The sequence below is a fragment of the Callorhinus ursinus genome, unplaced genomic scaffold, assembly GCF_003265705.2.
Source record: "Callorhinus ursinus isolate GAN/ISIS: 27379988/994484 unplaced genomic scaffold, GSC_fseal_2.0 scaffold20, whole genome shotgun sequence".
NCBI classification, from domain to species: Eukaryota; Metazoa; Chordata; class Mammalia; order Carnivora; family Otariidae; genus Callorhinus; species Callorhinus ursinus.
Window position 1 is genome coordinate 3,140,088 of NW_027397082.1, and position 18,633 is coordinate 3,158,720.

General features: G+C 37.9%; 1 protein-coding gene across 2 annotated transcripts in view; it reads left to right on the plus strand.

Moving 5' to 3' along the window:
• Positions 1 to 18,633, plus strand: part of CACUL1 (CDK2 associated cullin domain 1) — an 82,319-nt gene that overhangs the window by 1,397 nt on the left and 62,289 nt on the right. The window lies entirely within an intron of this gene.

The window sequence follows — 18,633 nt, forward strand, 5'->3', positions numbered from 1 at the left end:
TGCGGTGGGAGCGACGTCCGTTTTGAAGCTAATAACGTATACAATTACTTTTCAAAGCCTACACTCATGAGAATAAGCCATTTAGCATGTGTCCAAGTCCAAGATTATGTTGAATGTTGAACTTTATGTTAGTGATCTGCCTTGCCTTAATGTTCAATTGCGAGCAGAAAGATTGAAGACCAAAATCTGTTTTGTAATCCCAAACTGCCCCTAACTAGGAGGTATGCTTCTATAGCTACGGGAAAAAAGTGCTTTTGCTTTGAGTGGGTTTTTTTGGAGGTGGTGGTAGTGGTGAAAAGTGACCATGGCAGCCAGATTTTACTCTCCTATTAATAACTGCAGGATTTGAATAGCATCTGGTAAAGCAACTGGAGATTTCATTTCTGGTTACTAATTTTATCAAGCGGTACCAGTAATTGTCCAATTAGCTGTGCAGAGAAAATATCTGCCTTGATTCAGATATACAATTACAGCTTTACACTTTCATTTTTTTGGTGGGTGCAAGCACATAATCTAATTTATTTGCCTTCAAGGTAAAGCTTTGGTCAAGGACTTTCATGTGTAGGTATGGTTGGTAAGAATTGGATATGGTTGTTTTTTTATCATGCATATGTGAGAATAATATAGTTTGTCTATTGAAGTCTATATATAGTGAAACCAAGCCTTGGACAGAGTGGCCAGGTCACTTATCTAAATGCTGACAAAGCTTGTTTAGTGCTTACATGGTTCATTTGAAGAGTTCAGAAAACACCATCAAATTAAGAGCAGAAACCAATGAAATTAGGAACAAAAGATTTGCTGAACCAAAAGATTGTTCTTTGAAGATTAATAAGCTAGACCTCTGATAAGATTGATCAAGAAAAAAAGATGCAAATATAATTAAGGGAAAAATGGGAAATAACTACAAGCATGAGAATTTTTTTGTTTTTTATTTTTTTTAAGATTTTATTTATTTATTTGACAGAGACACAGCGAGAGAGGGAACACAAGCAGGGGGAGTGGGAGAGGGAGAAGCAGGCTTCCCACGGAGCAGGGAGCCTGATGTGGGGCTCCGTCCCAGGACCCTGGGATCATGACCTGAGCCTAAGGCAGATGCTTAACGACTGAACCACTCAGGCGCCCCAAGCGTGAGAATTTTAAAAAAGAATTTTATGAACTATAGGTTAATAAATATGAGAGCCTAGATGAAAAGTATAAATTCTTAGAAAAATACAAGCTGAAAGTTGGTGTCAGAAGAAATGGATGGCTTGAATTAATATTTAACAAACTGACATGGTAAAGACCTCCACTTTCAAAAACTGGGCTGAGATCAGTGAGTTGCATTGAACTTTAACAATTCCTTTTTACAAGTTGTTCTGGGAAATAGGGAAATATAAAGATGCCTAGCTCAATTTATAAAGTTAGTGTTAGTGAAATCTTGATTTTAAACCTAGATAAGGACGATATGAGAAAATTATAGATGTTTCAGTTATTAGCATAGATAGGAAAATCCTACTTCATGTCTGTGTAAAAGAAATCGTGATCCGTGGAGTTTAAGAATGTAGATATGATTCAACATCTATTTACTATTAAGGTAATTTATCACATTAGTAGACTAAAGGAGAAAAATCATGATTATCTTGATACCATAAAAACATTTGATAAGATTCAACAACTATATATGATAAAAACTCTTAGCAAGCTTGGAATATGAGGTAACTAGATTGAGGTCATTACCAAAAACCTCTAGTAAGTAATAATACTTAATGGAGAAATTTTAGATACATTCATTTAAAGATCAGTTACAAGGATGCCCTCTATCACTGTTGTTGTTTAACACGGTAAGAAAAGTCCTGGCTAACACTACAAAGGGGAAGAATAAATATAAGGATATGAAGGGAAGCATAAAAACTCATTGTTTGCAGATATTATCACTTACCTAGAAGAACCATTAGAATCCAGAGAAACTATTAGAACTAGTAAGAGTTTAGCAGGGTTACTGGATTGAAGATCAAACTACAAAAATTAGTGGCATTTACTACACTAGCAATAACCAACTAGGAAAGGTAATCAAAAGTAAATATTGTAATAAATAAAAACATCAAAACTGTAAAGTCTCTAGGAATTAACACAAGAGTACATAAGAACTTTAAGAAGAAAACTTTAAAACTTTAATAAGGAACTAGAAGAGGATCTAAATAAGGAAAAACTTTCCACGTTCTTGGGATATGTTTTATTATGAGGGTCATTTTTCTCCATTTTGATCTATAAATTCGATTAAATTACCATCAAGATTCCAGTTGGTTTGTCTGACAAACTGAGTAACCTAAATCTAAAATTCATATGGCAGATGGGATAAAGTTTGTGAATAGCTAAAGCAATCTTTAATATTTGTTTTGGTGGAGCTTGCCTCATCAGAAATTAAGATAACTGTTTCAAGGCTGTAGTAATAAAAACTGTAGTGTCAGTGCATGAACAGAAAAATAGACTTGGGGAACAAATTGCCCATATGTGTTCAGGAACTTAAGGGTGGCATCATAAGTCACTGGAGAAAGGAGTCACATTAGGAAGAGTGGCTCACTATATGGAGAAAAAGCAAACCTTACGCTTTAGAAAGGATGGGTTATGGATAAATTAAAAAGACCTAAATGTGAGAGAAATTATAAAATTAATGGAAGACATTGTTGAAAAAGCTCTTTCCTTAAGGGACAAGGAAGCTTCAAAAATTTATAAAGGTAAAAGATAATGACTTCGATTATATAAAAACTAAAGATTTTCATTCAGTGAAAGACAAAGAATGAGAGAAGGTATTTGCAGTGCCCAGATTGATAAGGGATTAATATGTAGACTAGACAAGGAACTACATATCAATAAAAAGAGGGCAGCAACCTCTGTGGAAAAATAGTCAAAGGCTATTAATAAGTAGGTTAAAGAATAGTAAATCTTAACATGCATAGGAAAAGGTATTTAGAATTATTAAATAATCAGAGACAGGCAAATTAAAATGAAAAGAGTAATAGTGTCTTTTCCCACCTGTTAGGTTGGCAAAAAGTAGAAAGCTGGATGGCACCAAGTGTGGGTGGGGATACACTTGCGGGTTGAACTAACAATGTAGTGGAGCTGTGAGGTGTTGAGATGCCCACAGTCTGTGGACCAAATAATGAAAGATAGCTGGAGTATTGATGAAGCCCTGAGCTATGACAGTCAAAGTGTATTTCTGGACTGTAAGATGAAAACAGCTTCCAGTGGTCTTTTTTTGGAATAGGTAAAAAGAAAGCATTTGTCAGCTTGATGGATGCATACGAGGTGCCAGGGATTGTGTTGATTTGTCCCAGTAGAGACTGTATCTGGAACAGCTACAATTGGCATCACCACTTCATTTGGTTCACTGTAATCCACAGTCATTCTCGAAGATCCAAGTCCTCTGCACTGGCTGGTGAAACAGAATGTCGTAACAATCCCTGTGTCACCATCTTTTAAGTCTTTTAAGTTGGTATTGTCCTCCAGTTTCCACAGAGATGTGCTGTTGCTTTGGATTTATTATTTTGTTAGGAAGGAGCACATCTAGGGGATTTTACTTGGCCTTTTTTTTTTTTTTTTTTTTAAACACTTGGCCCTTCTTATGCTGATAACCCTTACTCCATAGTTTAGGGAGCCTTTAACTGTGTTCAGGAACACAGGGTGGGTTCATGGATTCATTGGGTCCACTGTGAGATGGATTGGAGAACACTTCTTTCTTCATATGACATCACAGCTCTTGATCTGACTGGTTTACCACAGTGATCTTCTGGTCCTTAAAGGTTAGCATGGGCTTAGAGCCAGTGTTGAGTAACCCCTAAAAAGCCCGAGTGATTCTGTTTCCCACGTGCACTGTCTCCTTGATGAAAAGCTGCATGTTCTCTTGGAAAGGCTAGGAGGAAGACTTCAAGTATGCTCCTGATGCAATGTTGTAGGGTCCTGCTTCAGTGGAACCCATTGTCTCCTTTTTTTGCAGGGGCTCTGTGTCTTTGAACAAGCTCAGCCTGTGTATAGGTGACATGCCATAATTCTTACATTGTGGCCACTTAAGTCAGGCCTCAGTTTGATAAACCTAGAGGTTTTTGTTTGTTTGTTTTCTTTTTTTTCTTCTCATCAAGTGTACTGCCCATCTGTTTTTCCTTAGGACACGATGGTTATCCACCAGAGATCCAAACCATTCTGATGACAGGTCTGGCCCTCTTGCCTATTAAAACCATACCTACTTTTTATCTGAGGATTAAGTGCTTCCACTTATCCTTTGTCACTCTGGGAATCCCACTATCCCACTGAAATCAGGGAGCCCCCTTTAAAGGCAATATTGGCCATCTTTAACCCAGAACTGCAAGGGACAGCCACCACAGCAGTTTTCAAGGAAATCAGTACATCCTTCACCAATATATTTAATTCCTTGAGGAAGAGTCTTTCTTCTTGGAGAACATTTACGTGTGGGTGTGGGTGTGGGTGTGTGTGTGTTGGAAGTGATAAAAACACTCAAACATTCCTCATAAGTCTGGATTGATTCATTCTACATACTAAGGAATATCTGGTGTTCCAACCACTTCTTCCCTCCCTCTTCCTCTTCATTCTCCTTCTCTTCTTCCTCTTTTCCCTTTTTGTCCATTTACTTCTTTCTCATACACCTTTTTCCCTTTCTCTTCCATTTATATTCAATAAATTGTACCCATTTGAGGCATAACATTTTATCTAGGATTTGAGCAAGCTAAAAGCTAGCCTGTTACTGTTACTACTGGATGCTGGCAGAAGCAGGAGACTCCTGGATCAGAGAAAGAAGTATGTTATTCATGGCACAGTAAATAGTGTGAAAGTCAGCATATTTGCATAGGTTTCCCTTTCCCCAAGTCTCCCAGAGGCAATACAGTATGGCCAAGATGGATGCTCCCTCCCTGGGTTTGTGTTGCAGCTGAAGAATGTTGAACTTGGGGAATCCACTGCTTTTCTAGAAAGCAGTAAGCGAGCTTGCTCTTTGTTCAGGGGAAAACATTACCTCGTCATTCAAGGTTACCAGCTATAGAATGGCTCAAGTTCAAGAGCAATCGGTCTGGGCCTTGCAATCTTAGCACACTCAGCAAGACATGTAGGAGTGCAAGAAGCCCAAGGAAGACTGTCTCTCCACCAGTAACCACTAAAACAATCAATAGAACATTTTCACCACTAAAATACTTTTTATGCTTCTTTGCTTTCAGTACTCCTGCCCCTAGCCCCTCTGCTTTCTGTTACTAGGTTTTCTTATAAATGGTATCATATAATCTGTATTATTTTATGCTTGTCGTCTTCACCTTGTTTTTGAGATTCCTACATGTTCTTGCATGTTACTACTTTTTAGGGCTGAGTTCTGTTTTTGGGGGGGATACCACAAATTATTTGTTTGTATGTTGGTGATCAGTTGGGTTGTCTCCAATTTGGGTTATCATGAATAAAGCTGTTATGAACCATCATGTAGGTTTTGTGTAGACATAGGTTTTCATACAAATACCTGTAAGTGGAATTGCTTGGTCATATATTAGCTGTATGTTTAACTTTATGAGAAACTGTAACCTGTTTTTCAGAACGGTTGTATCATTGTACATTCCTGTTAGGAATGTGTAAAAGTTCCAGTGCTCCACATACTTACTGATATTTATACTGGGTACATTTCACATTCTTGGTATTGTAAGGTTTCTTTCTTTGTTTTAATTTTAGCCACTTTAGAGGGAGAGTAGTAATATCTCATTGTGGTTTTATTTTGCATTTCCCTTTTACACATGCCATTGGCTTTTTTCATGTGCTTATTTCCCTTTAATGTAATTTTGTGAGAATCTCTCTAAGTTTTTCTTGGGTTTTGTCTTATTGCAAGAATTCATCATTAATTTTAGATACATATTCTGTGAGATACTATGTATTGTGAATGTTATCTCTGTGACAGTGTCCTATGAAGAGCGGAAGTTTTAAGTTTTGATGAAGTCTGACATCAATTTTTCTTCTATGGTTTGTACTTTTTTTATCCTAAGAAATACCCTAAGAAATCCCTTGGTCAGGGAGATTTTTTTTTTCCTGTATTTTATTTTAGAAATCTTAAGGTTTTAGCTTTTACGTTTTAGATCTAAGTTACGAGTTGATACCTGTGTGTAGTATAAGGATTGAAGTTCTTTTTTTTTCTTTTATATGGATATCCAGTTGTTTCAGCACCATTTACTGAAAAATTATCCTTTCCTCACTGAGTTACTTTGGCAACTTTGTTGAAAAATAACTGACCATATATGTAGTGGGTCTAAATTCCATTAATCTGTTCTTTGGTGTATCATATTTAGGATTGTTGAATCTTCCTAGTGAATTGGTTGGTTGATCATTATAGAATGTCTGTCTTTATCTTTGGTAATATTCCTTACTCTGAAGGATGCTTTTTTTTTTTTTTTTATAACCCATTCCCATTGTTTTATTTTTTTTCAAGATTCTTATTTGAACAATATATCTTTTCCTATTTTATTTTAACCTATCTGTGTATTTAAAGTGTATTTCTTGTATACAACATATGGTTTTATTTTGCTTTTTTAAGTCTAGTCTGACAACCTCTGCCTTTTTTTTTTAAAGATTTTATTTATTTTGAGAGAGAGTGCAAGCACATGCACAAGTTCAGGGAGGGGCAGAGGGAGAGAGCGGGAGACTCTCAAGCAGGCTCTATACTCAGTGTGGAGCCTGATGGGGAGTTTGATCCCATGACCCTGAGATCATGACCTGAGCTGAAATCAAGAGTTGGATGCTTACCCAACTGAGCTACCCAGGTGTCCCAACCTCTGCCTTTTAATTGGAACATTTAGACCATTTACATTTAATGTAATTAACAATGTGGTAGGGTTTAAATCTACCGTCTTCCGATTTGTTTTCTCTTTGTCCCCTCTGTTCTTTTGTTTTTCTTAAATTTCCTCTTTTCCTGTCTTCTTTTTCATTATTTTTTATGATCCACGTATGTCTTCGTTTTGGCTTATTAGCATGCTTTTTTTTTTTTTTTGCCTTTTTTTAGTGCATATTTTAGTATTTACAATATGAAAATTAAGCATGTCACAACGTGCCTTCAAGTATTAGACCACTTCACATATAATGTAACAATCTTATTAGTATACTTCATTTCTCCCTCCTGTCCTTTATGCTGTGTTGCCATTGTCATAATTGTACTTCTACTTATAACACGCATCAAATATACAGTTATTAAGTTTGCCTAAAACATCCATTTATCTTTAAAAAAAATTTAGGTGAAATTCATGTAACATAAAATTCACCATTTTAAAGTGAACCATTCAGTGGCATCTAGTACATTCACAGTGTTGTGCAACCATCCTTTATCTGATTCCAAAGCATTTTCATCACCATAAAATAACATCTGGTACCTGTTAAGCAGTTATTCTCCATTCCTCCCTTCCCCAGCCTTTGGTATCCAGCAACTTGTTTTTTGTCTCTATGGATACACCTATTCTGGACATTTCATATGAATGGAATCATGTAATATATGAAATTTGTCTTAAATAATCAAAAACTGGAAAATAATTCTTTTTTGTTTACTCAGATCATTACTGTTTCTGTTATTCTTTATTCCTTTGTTTGGACCCAAGTTTCCACCTCTTATTTTTCTTCTGCCTTGAGAACTTACATTAATATTTCTTACAGGGCAGTCCTTTTGTCTTTGAATTCAGCTTTTGTTAGTCTGCAAAAGTATTTTACCTTCATTTTCTAAGGATATTTTTGCTGGATATAGAATTATAGATGGACAATCTTTGTTTTGTTTTTGTTTTTCAACACTTTAAAGATACCTTTCCATTGCCTTCTGGCCTGCCTGTTTCTTATAAAACATGTCCGTATGGTCTTATCTTTGTTCCTCTCTCTAACTTGTCCTTTTTTTCTGGCTGCTCTTAGGATTTTCATTTATGGCTTAAGTTTTCAGCAGTTTGATTGTTATGTTCCTTGGGGTAGGGTTTTCTTTTTGTTTATTCTTTTTATTGTACATTGAGCATCTTGGATTTGTAAGGTTTTAGAATTTATCAAATTTGGAACATCATCATTATATAGTTAATTATAATTAACATATTATATATTAATTATATATATGATTATATAATTAATATATAATATAATTAATGTAATTATAATTAATTAATTATAATTACATTAATACATATTTACAATTATGTAATTATAACAATATTATAACTATATATAATTTTAAAAAATTTACCACTCACCTTAGTTACACATGTGTTAGACCACTTGTTATTGTACCCTGAATCACTAAGATTCTGTTCATTGTCTTTCTCAATTTTTTTCCTTCTCCCTGTGCCTTAGTTTAGATAGTTCCCATTGCTATGTCTTCCTTGGTATCTAATCTGCTCTCTTAATCTTGCTTTTATTTAACAGGAGTTCCAACTGTTTTTAATGTAGGCTGTCATTGAGTCCAGATTTCTGTCAGTTGACTGAGCAAACTGTTATAACCATATCTAGTTGCTTGAGGTGGTCCAGTAAATAATCTTTAGTAAGTGTATTCCTTTTGATAACTTAAGTCCTATCTAAAGTTGTTTCGTTCTTATTCAGTAACCCTAGAATCTGATCCCATGTGCCTTCTCTAGGTTTCTGTCAACATAAGGTGTTAAAGTCTTCGGAAGTCTTAAAGTCTTCCAAAGTCTATAGTGTTTTTTGGAATGTAAGCTGACTCCTGTTGGTTTAGATTTGGTACTTTTTCCCCTGGAGAATCTGATTTGGTTGGAGGTTTAGGGGCAGTGAGGGCTGCTTGCAAGTAAGGCATGAGGAGATCTGCATTCCCTTATAGGTTTCAGGAAATGTCATGAGAGAGTCTTCACTTAGGTAAAGACTAGCCTCATGTTGTGGAGGAGGGGTACTTCTTAGGCAGGGAAGGCACAGTGACTTTTGTGAGGTCAGGGTTCCCAGATGATCAGACTCCACCAAGCTGGTCCCCATTTCAGGTCTCAAGGTCCTACTGTTCCACAGCCAGTATCCTTTCACTTAAAAGATTAGTCTAAGCTTTGAATTATTTTTGTATGGCAATTGCGTAGCTTGCAGGATCATTCTGTTTCTGACTTTTGGGCTATAACAACCCTGTGCCTGTAAGAACTAAGAGATTCTTTTATGACAGTCACAGACGCTCTTTGGTCTTTGTTTGTTGAGCTAATCTTTTTTTTTTTTTTTAAAGATTTTTATTTATTTGTTTGACAGAGACAGTGAGAGAAGGAATATAAGCAGTGGGAGTGGTGGGAGAGGGAGAAGCAGGCTTCCCGCGGAGCAGGGAGCCTGAAATGGGGCTCGATCCCAGGACCCTGGGATCATGACCCGAGCTGAAGGCAGACGCTTAACGACTGAGCCACCCAGGCACCCCGAGCTAATCATTTTCTTAAAGTTTTCACCTGTTATCAGAACCAGACCGACCACTCCACAGTCTTTGTTTCTCATTTCCATCGTAACTGCCAGAACAGTCTGCCATGTTGTTTCCTTAAGAAGAACTTTATTCCGGGTATGTAGAACTCTCTGCTGCTGCCTACCATGTACTATTGCATTATGTTATCTGATGTTGGCACTGTCATCATCGCCTCTAAATCCAACTAGATTGGAAAACCAAAGCCAGCTTCCTGGCTTTTGAGAATGTGTCCTGTCACTACTTCAGTACTTCATTGATTACAGTTCAGTGCAAGAAATCACTCCAGATAGCCAAAGCAAGAAGATAATTTAATACCAGAAATTAGGTCCTTTAAACATTGTTGAAAAGGTTGGAGGTGTAGAAGTCAGTGAGGCTGCTCCATTAAAGCTGAGGGAGGGCAGGCTCCCTCTGCTGCTGCGCCACCACCATCCTTATGTCATCAAAGCTGCCTCCCTCATCCCTGAAGTGGATCACCAGACACTGGAACTTGGAGTTTGGATGTCACAAACTCTCCTATCTCTGGCTTTACTTTACTTTACTTCAGAATCACCAGCAGCAATAATACGTCCTCACTTTGACCTTGCAAATTTCACTCAAATGTGTCTTATTGGTGGAATCTAATTTGGGAAGTGTAATTATTTAGTTGAGCTTTCCATTCCATATTGGTTAGCTTTCTATGATAATAACTCCCAAATCTCAGGAGCTTATGGAACAACACAGGTTTATTCTTGTTCATGTTATATTCGTGGCTGACAATTGCCTGTGGCTTTTCACATGTCATCTCATTCTCAACAGCAGCTCTTTTCTGGGTCCTGTCACTCTTGGCAGAGACAAACAGAAGAGTGGACAGAAGCACTAAATGGCTTTTAAAGCTTTTGCTCAGATGTAACACATGTTACATCTGCTCATATTGTAAATATATTAAACAATAGAATGGTTCCCTGTCACAATGTGTTGGGGATGTAGGCAGGTGGGACTGGGGTATGATAATAAAAAGCAATGAGTGGATAGAGACAGGGAGGGTAAGGAGGGATCTTGCATTAACTGATACTGTGCCATGATCTCAGGAAAATTACTAACGCAGTACACCAAAAGTTTCTCTTCTTCAGAGGGACAAAAGCTTCACGGGATTTTAAATTGAATTCAGTGAAATTTTTCTCTTTTTTTAATTAATGATTAAAAAATGTGTTAAAGTTGACTTTTGAATTAAATGAAAGTGTTTACTGATTTTGGTAAATCCTGCCCTTTACATCTGCCAGTTTCCAGATTGGCTGATCCTTTTACAAGTGTATCAGTTAATGCATTCAGGTCTTAAAATATGCACTGTTTGTAGCATCTGTGGTGGTTATTCGGTATCTTCTTGCCTTCCAGCTTAGTGGAGTTGTGCTGCAGTAAGTGGCACTATGATATTGATTGATAGGCTGAATTTCAGGGTCTCGTTGGGAATCTTGTCTTGCCACTTTTTCATGTATTGTACAAAGTGACATTGGTGAAGCTATAAGACAAAGCCATTGTAATGTTTCTGTAAGGCCCAGTCCCAAATCCCTAAAGGAAATGAATGCTTTTACTTCCTCTTTAAACTGTAACTCTGTGAGTTGTAGACCATATGTAATCACATGATAAACTGTTAAATCCATATAAAAATTGTGGATAGCCTTTTGTAACATGTTAGCAGGACAAACTGGCCTTCTGTTTTTCTTTCTACTTCTGTAGTTATTTGGCTATTAACCTCTATAGATAGAGTCATAGATCCGTAATTTGCAGTTGTGCTGACCAGACATCTGAATGGCATTTTATCCAACAAATATTTATTTAGGGTCTTCTGTATGCCAGGGTAATATTTTAGCCTTCGGTGATGAGACAGAGTTTAGTGTGGGAGATGACAGATAATTATGATGTTATGATTAAATGCTGTAGTAAAGCTATGTAAGTACATGGTAGAGGAAAAAGAGAATCTTTACGAAAATGAATAAAAGTTTGTCAGAAGAGGGGCCCCTGGGTGGCACAGTGGGTTGGCCTTAGGCTCTTGGTTTCAGCTCTGGTCGCAATTTCAGGGTGGTGGGATTGGGCCCCACGTCCAGCTCCCTGTGGAGTCTGCTGGGGTTTCTCTCTCCCTCTGCCCCACCCTGTACTCTCTCTTTCAAATAAATAAATCTTAAAAAAAATTTCTTTTTGGGGTGCCTGGGTGGCTCAGTCGTTAAGCGTCTGCCTTCAGCTCAGGTCATGGTCCCAGGGTCCTGGGATCGAGCCCCCCACATCAGGTTCCCTGCTCAGCGGGGAGCCTGCTTCTTCCTCTGCCCTCCCGCTGCTTGTGTTCCCCCTCCCACTGTGTCTCTCTCTGTCAAATAAATAAAATCTGAAAAAAAAAAAGTTTGTCAGGATTGAGGAAGTGGGATTGGGTTCAAAGAGACTTCCTTTGCAGAGGAGGCATTCTGTGCCTAAAACCCAGAGTTGACATTGTTGGAACACAGGGTGTGAGGACGGAGTGGTGCAAAGTAAACACAAATGGATAGAAAGGTGTCTGGTGAGGGACATGCCATGTTAGAGGTAGGATTTTCTTTTGTAGGAATAGGAGCTACTGAAGGGTATTAAGAGAGTCAACTTGGTAAAATTTGTCTTACTATGTTAATTTAGATTGGAAAGGAGAGTGAATGGAGGCCTAGAGACGAGTTTAGGGGGTTGTAATTGTAGTCCAGACAAGAGATGATGACCTGAACTAATAAAGCATTGGAAGAGATCATGTTTCAGATTTTGGAAATATTTGGGGACTAGAGCCTACAAAATTTGGAGGTGAAGGAGGGAGGATACAGATCTGGGATGGTATAGGTAGGGCTGTGTGTGTGTGTGTGTGTTTATCTTTTTTAAGGTCTATGGAATAGTAACGTAGAGAGGTCTAGTGGGCAATTGGTGAACTCTGAGCTTTCTTATTCCCTGTGCCTTAGAATACTTATTGGAAATACTGAAACAAAAATTTCTTTTTGCTAGCTTTTTTTTTCTCTTTCTGAGGATTTGAAATTCACCAAACTCTTTGGCCTTAAAACAACACAATACTTTGTTTTTGTTAAAAAACAGGTTTATAATTCAAACTGTATGAAAAGATACATAATGAGAATCAGTGGTTCCCTCCTCTGCCCCTTCCCATTCCTGGACCTATAACCCAGAGTCAGTCACTTAGCATTCATTTAGCTGTTTCTTCTAGTATTTATCCACACACTTCAGTGTGTTAATGTTGTTATTGCTTGATTTATCGCTTTTATATGATCTGCTGGCTTCAGGTTATTAATATGAGGTTTTAGTTCTCTTATACGTCTACCTACCTTACCCCTTCAATTCTTTTAATACCACAATTTTTGGTTCAATTAATAAACCATCTTTACATTATGACTATGTAAATATTCACCTAAAGGCCAGGAGTGCACTCAGATTCGTTTTCTTTCACATAGGTCTTTGTTATTAGTTGCTTTGTTTATACTTACATCATTTTTGTTGAGCGTATTTTTAAAACTTTCCAGTGGCTTCATCAGATCCACCATCTGTCACTGGTGTTTTAAAAATGCCCAATTAATCTGTATTTTCTTTTTGTCTGCTTGTGAAGCTGTTAATCTCATTTCTGTTTATTCCTTAGGGCTACTGCACAGTTGCCTTGCAGGGGCTTCCCAAATAGTTGGAATGATTGTTACTCGATGTCTTCCTTTTTATTGTTTTTCCGTGTGTGTGTGTGTGTGTGTGTGTGTGTGTGTGTGTGTGTGTGTGTGTGTAGAAGGTATCTTCTAGTAGCTTCCTGAGAAAATGTGTGTATATAATAAAGTTTCAGGTTTTCTCTGTCTAAAAATTCTGCCTTCACCCTTAATTGACAGTTTAGGTATAGAATTATTATTATTATTTTTAAAGATTTTATTTATTTATTTGAGAGAGAGAATGAGAGAGAAAGAGCATGAGAGGGGGGAGGGTCAGAGGGAGAAGCAGACTTCCTGCTGAGCAGGGAGCTCGATGCGCGGGACTCCAGGATTATGACTCAAGCCAAAGGCAGTCGCTTAACCAACTGAGCCACCCAGGTGCCCCTGGGTATAGAATTATTAACTGAAAACAACTTTTCCTTGGAATTTTTCAAGTGTTGCTTCATTGACTTTAAGCTAGCAGTATTATATTGGAGAATTCAGGTGCCATTTTAATTTTTGGTCTTTTATATGTGACCTTTTTTCCCTTGAAAAAATTTCTGGGATATTTTCTTATATTAATGTATCAATATTTTTCTCCCTTTACATTTTTTTCTATTCCTTTTTTCTGGAATTATGGGTTGTCAGGTGTTGAATTTCCTGTTTTTGTTTTCTTTTTGCTATATCCTCTTAATGTTTGGGGAGAATTTCTTGATATTCTGTTGTGTTTTTTTAACAGCTGCTATATTTTTGTTTTAAGAGCATTTGGATTGCTTTTTCATGGCAGTGTCTTTAATTTTTATCTTAACCTCTTCAAGGGTAATAATTACAGGGTTTTTTTTCAAGTTTTTAAAATTCTCTTATCTTTTTATCTTTTCAGTTTTTTTTTTTTAAGATTTTATTTATTTACTTGACAGAGAGATAGCTAGAGCAGGAACACAAGCAGGGGGAGTGGGAGAGGGAGAAGCAGGCTTCCCGCCAAGCAGGGAGCCCGATGTGGGGCTCGATCCCAGGACCCTGAGATCATGACCTGAGCCAAAGGCAGATGCTTAACGACTGAGACACCCAGGCGCCCCTATTTTTCTGTTTTTGTTTTGATTTCTCATGTCCGAAACTTTCTACAAATCTTGGTGATCCATAGCTGTCTATATATAAAACTGAAACAGGCTAATTGTGGTAGTTCTGTGTTTACAAGGGACCTTACCAAGTGTAAGTGTTGGCCTTCACTTTAGGCTAGTTAGATGCAGAGCTGCTGTTTTGTTGGGGAGTTGTCAGATATTAGTATGGGAATGTCCTTTCTCTGGCTCTGTTCATTTTCTCTAGGGGAAGATCTTCCATCCCGGGAGAATGGTGGGGGTAGTAGCTAAATGGAACAGGAAGTAAAGTACATTTTTCCTGGTCCATGGCTTTCTAGAATTTATGAGGAGCAGGATTAGATGTTTGAGTGTTCCTTATGTTGACTTTTGGCTTTTACTTAATCCATCAGCTCTGTGTTTCATACAGACATGCTTGTGCATGCGCCCCCTCTGCCCTTTTCATATATCTGTGTCTCAGAGTCCCAGGCTTGTATCTTTCAGTTTCTGCACAGATTAAAATCCCTTTTCTTTTTACTGTTTTGTCTACAGATTTGCAGCCAATCTTCACCTCTCCCCTCCCTGCCCCCCATTCTCTGCCTCTAACCCACACTCATGTATCCTGTCTTCAAGCCCTGAACTTCTGGATCCTGCAGGGCAAGATTAGCTCACTTATTGGTGCTTCCACCTCAGCACACACTGCCTTGTACTACTATTTCGAAGTTAAACTTTCCTGGTCTTAATGCCACGGAGAGATTGACTTGTAGGAAATCAACAACAGACTTTTAAAACTATGGCACACCTACACTTAGCATGATTTACACCTTTGTATTCAGTTGAGCAGATACTTTCTGTATGAATATTAGGAGATTTTGGATTAGCTGGAGTTAGAACTAGAATAGATGATAGCCCTTGCCCTTTTCATATGTACTATCATAACGTGTTCATTTTAGGAAGTGTGTTGCAATCTCAAGTGTGATGTTTTAGTTGTAGAATAATGTTGTGTGGTAGCTTTCCTAAACGTATATAGATTTCAGTCTTGCTGTGGGCCACTGTAGCTGGTTTTCGGAGATAGTAGTGATAAAGGGTGTTTGTACCATTACGTTTGGTGAAATTGAGAAATGTGTGGATTTTTAAGCAGTAAAACAGTACTTAAATGTATTTCCTATACAACTTTTATAGTGTTTTGAGGAAAGAAACATGTTATTTGAAGTAAGACAAAGCAGGTTATATAGTTCCACACAGTATGTTACAAGTCTTTTGTGGACTAAAATGTTTTCCTTTTGGGGATGATAGGATAGATTGGGGTGGGAAGCACAGAATCCTTAAACAGTGAGTTAATGAGGGCTTACGTGAAATAAAAATAAGATATTAGTGTTATCTAATTGTTTATGTGAATGTAACTTCATTTTTACATGGAATGATTTCTTAATGATCACAGTAGACATTTTATATTGGCCATACTATTTAATTGATTTTAATTGAATTAAACCACAAACTCTAAACTTCCTGAACAAGCAAATACCTGAAGCATGCAACTTTGAAAAGGTTTTTGCCTACTTCAGAAACAGTTGCTTCATTAGGACTTAACATTAGCCACCCTCCTTTATTGGCAAATGGAAATACACCTGAGTAGTAGGGTTTTTTTTCCCTCCTAATAAGGAAAAGGATATTTAAAGTATTTGGTAACCCTTTTATGTTATTTTTTTATTAACATATAATGTATTATTTGTTTCAGGGGTACAGGTCTGTGATTCTTCAGTCGTACACAATTCACAGCACTTACCATAGCACATACCCTCTCCAGTGTCCATCACCTATCCACCCCATCCCTCCCACCCCTCTCCACTCCAGCAGCCCTCAGTTTGTTTCCTGAGATTAAGAGTCTCTTATGATTTGTCTCCCTCTCTGGCTTTGTCTTGTTTCATTTTTCCCTCCCTTCCCCTATGATCCTCTGTCTTGTGTCTAATTCCTCATATCAGTGAGACCATATGATTGTCTTTCTCTGATTGACTTATTTTGCTTAGCATAGTACCTTCTAGTTCCACCCACATAATGGCAAATGGCAAGATTTTGGTTTTTTTTTTGATGGCTGCATAATATTCCATTGTATATATATACCACATCTTCTTTATCCATTCATCTGCTGATGGACATCTAGGCTCCTTCCATAGTTTGGCTATTGTGGACATTGCTGCTATAAACATTGGGGTGCACGTGCCCCTTCGGATCACTACATTTGTATCTTTGGGGTAAAATACCCAGTAGTGCAATTGCTGGGTCATAGGGTAGCTCTATTTTCAACTTTTTGAGGAACCTCCATACTGTTTTCCAGAGTGGCTGCACCAGCTTGCATTCCCACCAACAGCGTAGGAGGGGTCCCCTTTCTCTGCATCCTCGCCAACATCCATCGTTTCCTGACTTGTTAATTTTAGCCATTCTGACTGGTGTGTGTTGGTATCTTATTGAAGTTTTGATTCGTATTTCCCTGATGCCGAGTGATGTTGAGTACTTTTTCATGTGTCTGTTGGCCATTTGGCTGTCTTTGCAGAAACCTCTGTTCATGTCTTCTGCCCATTTCTTTCTTTCTTTTTTTTTTTTTAAAGATTTTATTTATTTATTTGACACAGAGAGAGAGGAAACACAAGCAGGAGGAGTGGAAGAGGGAGAAGCAGGCTCCCCGCCGAGCAGGGAGTCCGATGCAGGACTCGATCTCAGGACCCTGGGATCACAACCTGAGCCAAAGGCAGATGCTTAATGACTGAGCCACCCAGGTGCCCCTTCTGCCCGTTTCTTGATAGGATTATTTGTTTGTTGGGTGTTGAGTTTAATAAGTTATTTATAGATTTTGGATACTAGCCCTTTATCTGATAATGTCATTTGTAGGTATCTTCTCCCATTCTCTCAGTTGTCTTTTGGTTTTGTTGACTGTTTCCTTTGCTGTACAAAAGCTTTTTATTGTGATGAAGTCCCAATAGTTCATTTTTGCCCTTGCTTCCCTTGCCTTCGGCAATGTTGCTAGGAAGAAGGTGCTGCAGCTGAGGTGAAAGAGGTTGCTGCCTGTGTTCTCCTCAAGGATATTGATGGCTTCCTGTCTCACATTAGGTCTTTCATCCATTTTGAGTGTATTTTTTTGTGTGGTGTAAGGAAACAGTCGAGTTTCATTCTTCTGCACGTGGCTGTCCAATTTTCCCAACACCATTTGTTGAAGGGACTGTCTTTTTGCCATTGGACATTCTTTCCTGCTTTGTCGAAGATTAGTTGACTGTAGAGTTGAGGGTCCATTTCTGGGCTCTCTATTCTGTTCCGCTGGTCTGTGTGTCTGTTTTTGTGCCAGTGCCATACTGTCTTGATTACAGCTTTGTTAAAGAGCATGAAGTCCGGAATTGTGCTGCCACCAGCTTTGCTTTTTCTTTTTCATCATTCCTCTGGCTATTCGGGGTCTTTTTGGTTCCATACAAATTTTAGGATTATTTGTTCCATTTCTTCGAAAAAAGTTGATGGTATTTTGATGGGGATTGCGTTAAATGTGTAGATTGCTCTAGGTAGCATTGACATCTTCACAATATTTGTTCTTCCAGTCCATGAGCATGGAAGATTTTTCCATTTCTTTGTGTCTTCCTCAGTTTCTTTCATGAGTATTCTATAGTTTTCTGAGTACAGATTCTTTGCCTCTTTGGTTACATTTAGTCCTAGGTATCTTATAGTTTTGGGTGCAATTGTAAATGGGATTGACTCCTTAATTTCTCTTTCTTCTGTCTTGTTGGTGGTGTATAGAAATGCAACTGATTTCTGTGCATTGATTTGATATCTTGCCACTTTACTGAATTCCTGTATGAGTTCTGGCAGTTTCGGGGTGGAGTCTTTTGGGTTTTCCACATAAAGTATCATATCATCTGCAAAGAATGAGAGTTTGACTTCTTTTCCGATTCGGATGCCTTTTATTTCTTTTTGTCGTCTGATTGCTGAGGCTAGGACTCCTAGCACTGTGTTGAATAGCAGTGGTGATAGTGGACATCCCTGCTTTGTTCTTGACCCCAGGGGAAAAGCTCTCAGTTTTTCCCCATTGAGAATGATATTTGCTGTGAGTTTTTCATACATGGCTTTATTATGATATTGAGGTATGTACCTTCTGTCCTTACACTCTGAAGAGTTTGAATCAAGAAAGGATGCTGTACTTTGTCAAATGCTTTTTCTGCATCTATTGAGAGTATCATATAGTTCTTGTTCTTTCTTTTATTAATGTATTGCATCACATTGATTTGCAGATGTTGAACCAACCTTGCAGCCCAGGAATAAATCCCACTTGGTCGTGGTGAATAATCCTTTGAATGTACTGTTGGATCCTCTTGGCTAGTATTTTGGTGAGAATTTTTGTGCCATGTTCGTCAGGAATATTGGTCTGTAATTCTCCTTTTTGATGGGGTCTTTGTTTGGTTTTGGGATCAAGGTAATGCTTGCCTCGTAAAACGAGTTTGGAAGTTTTCCTTCC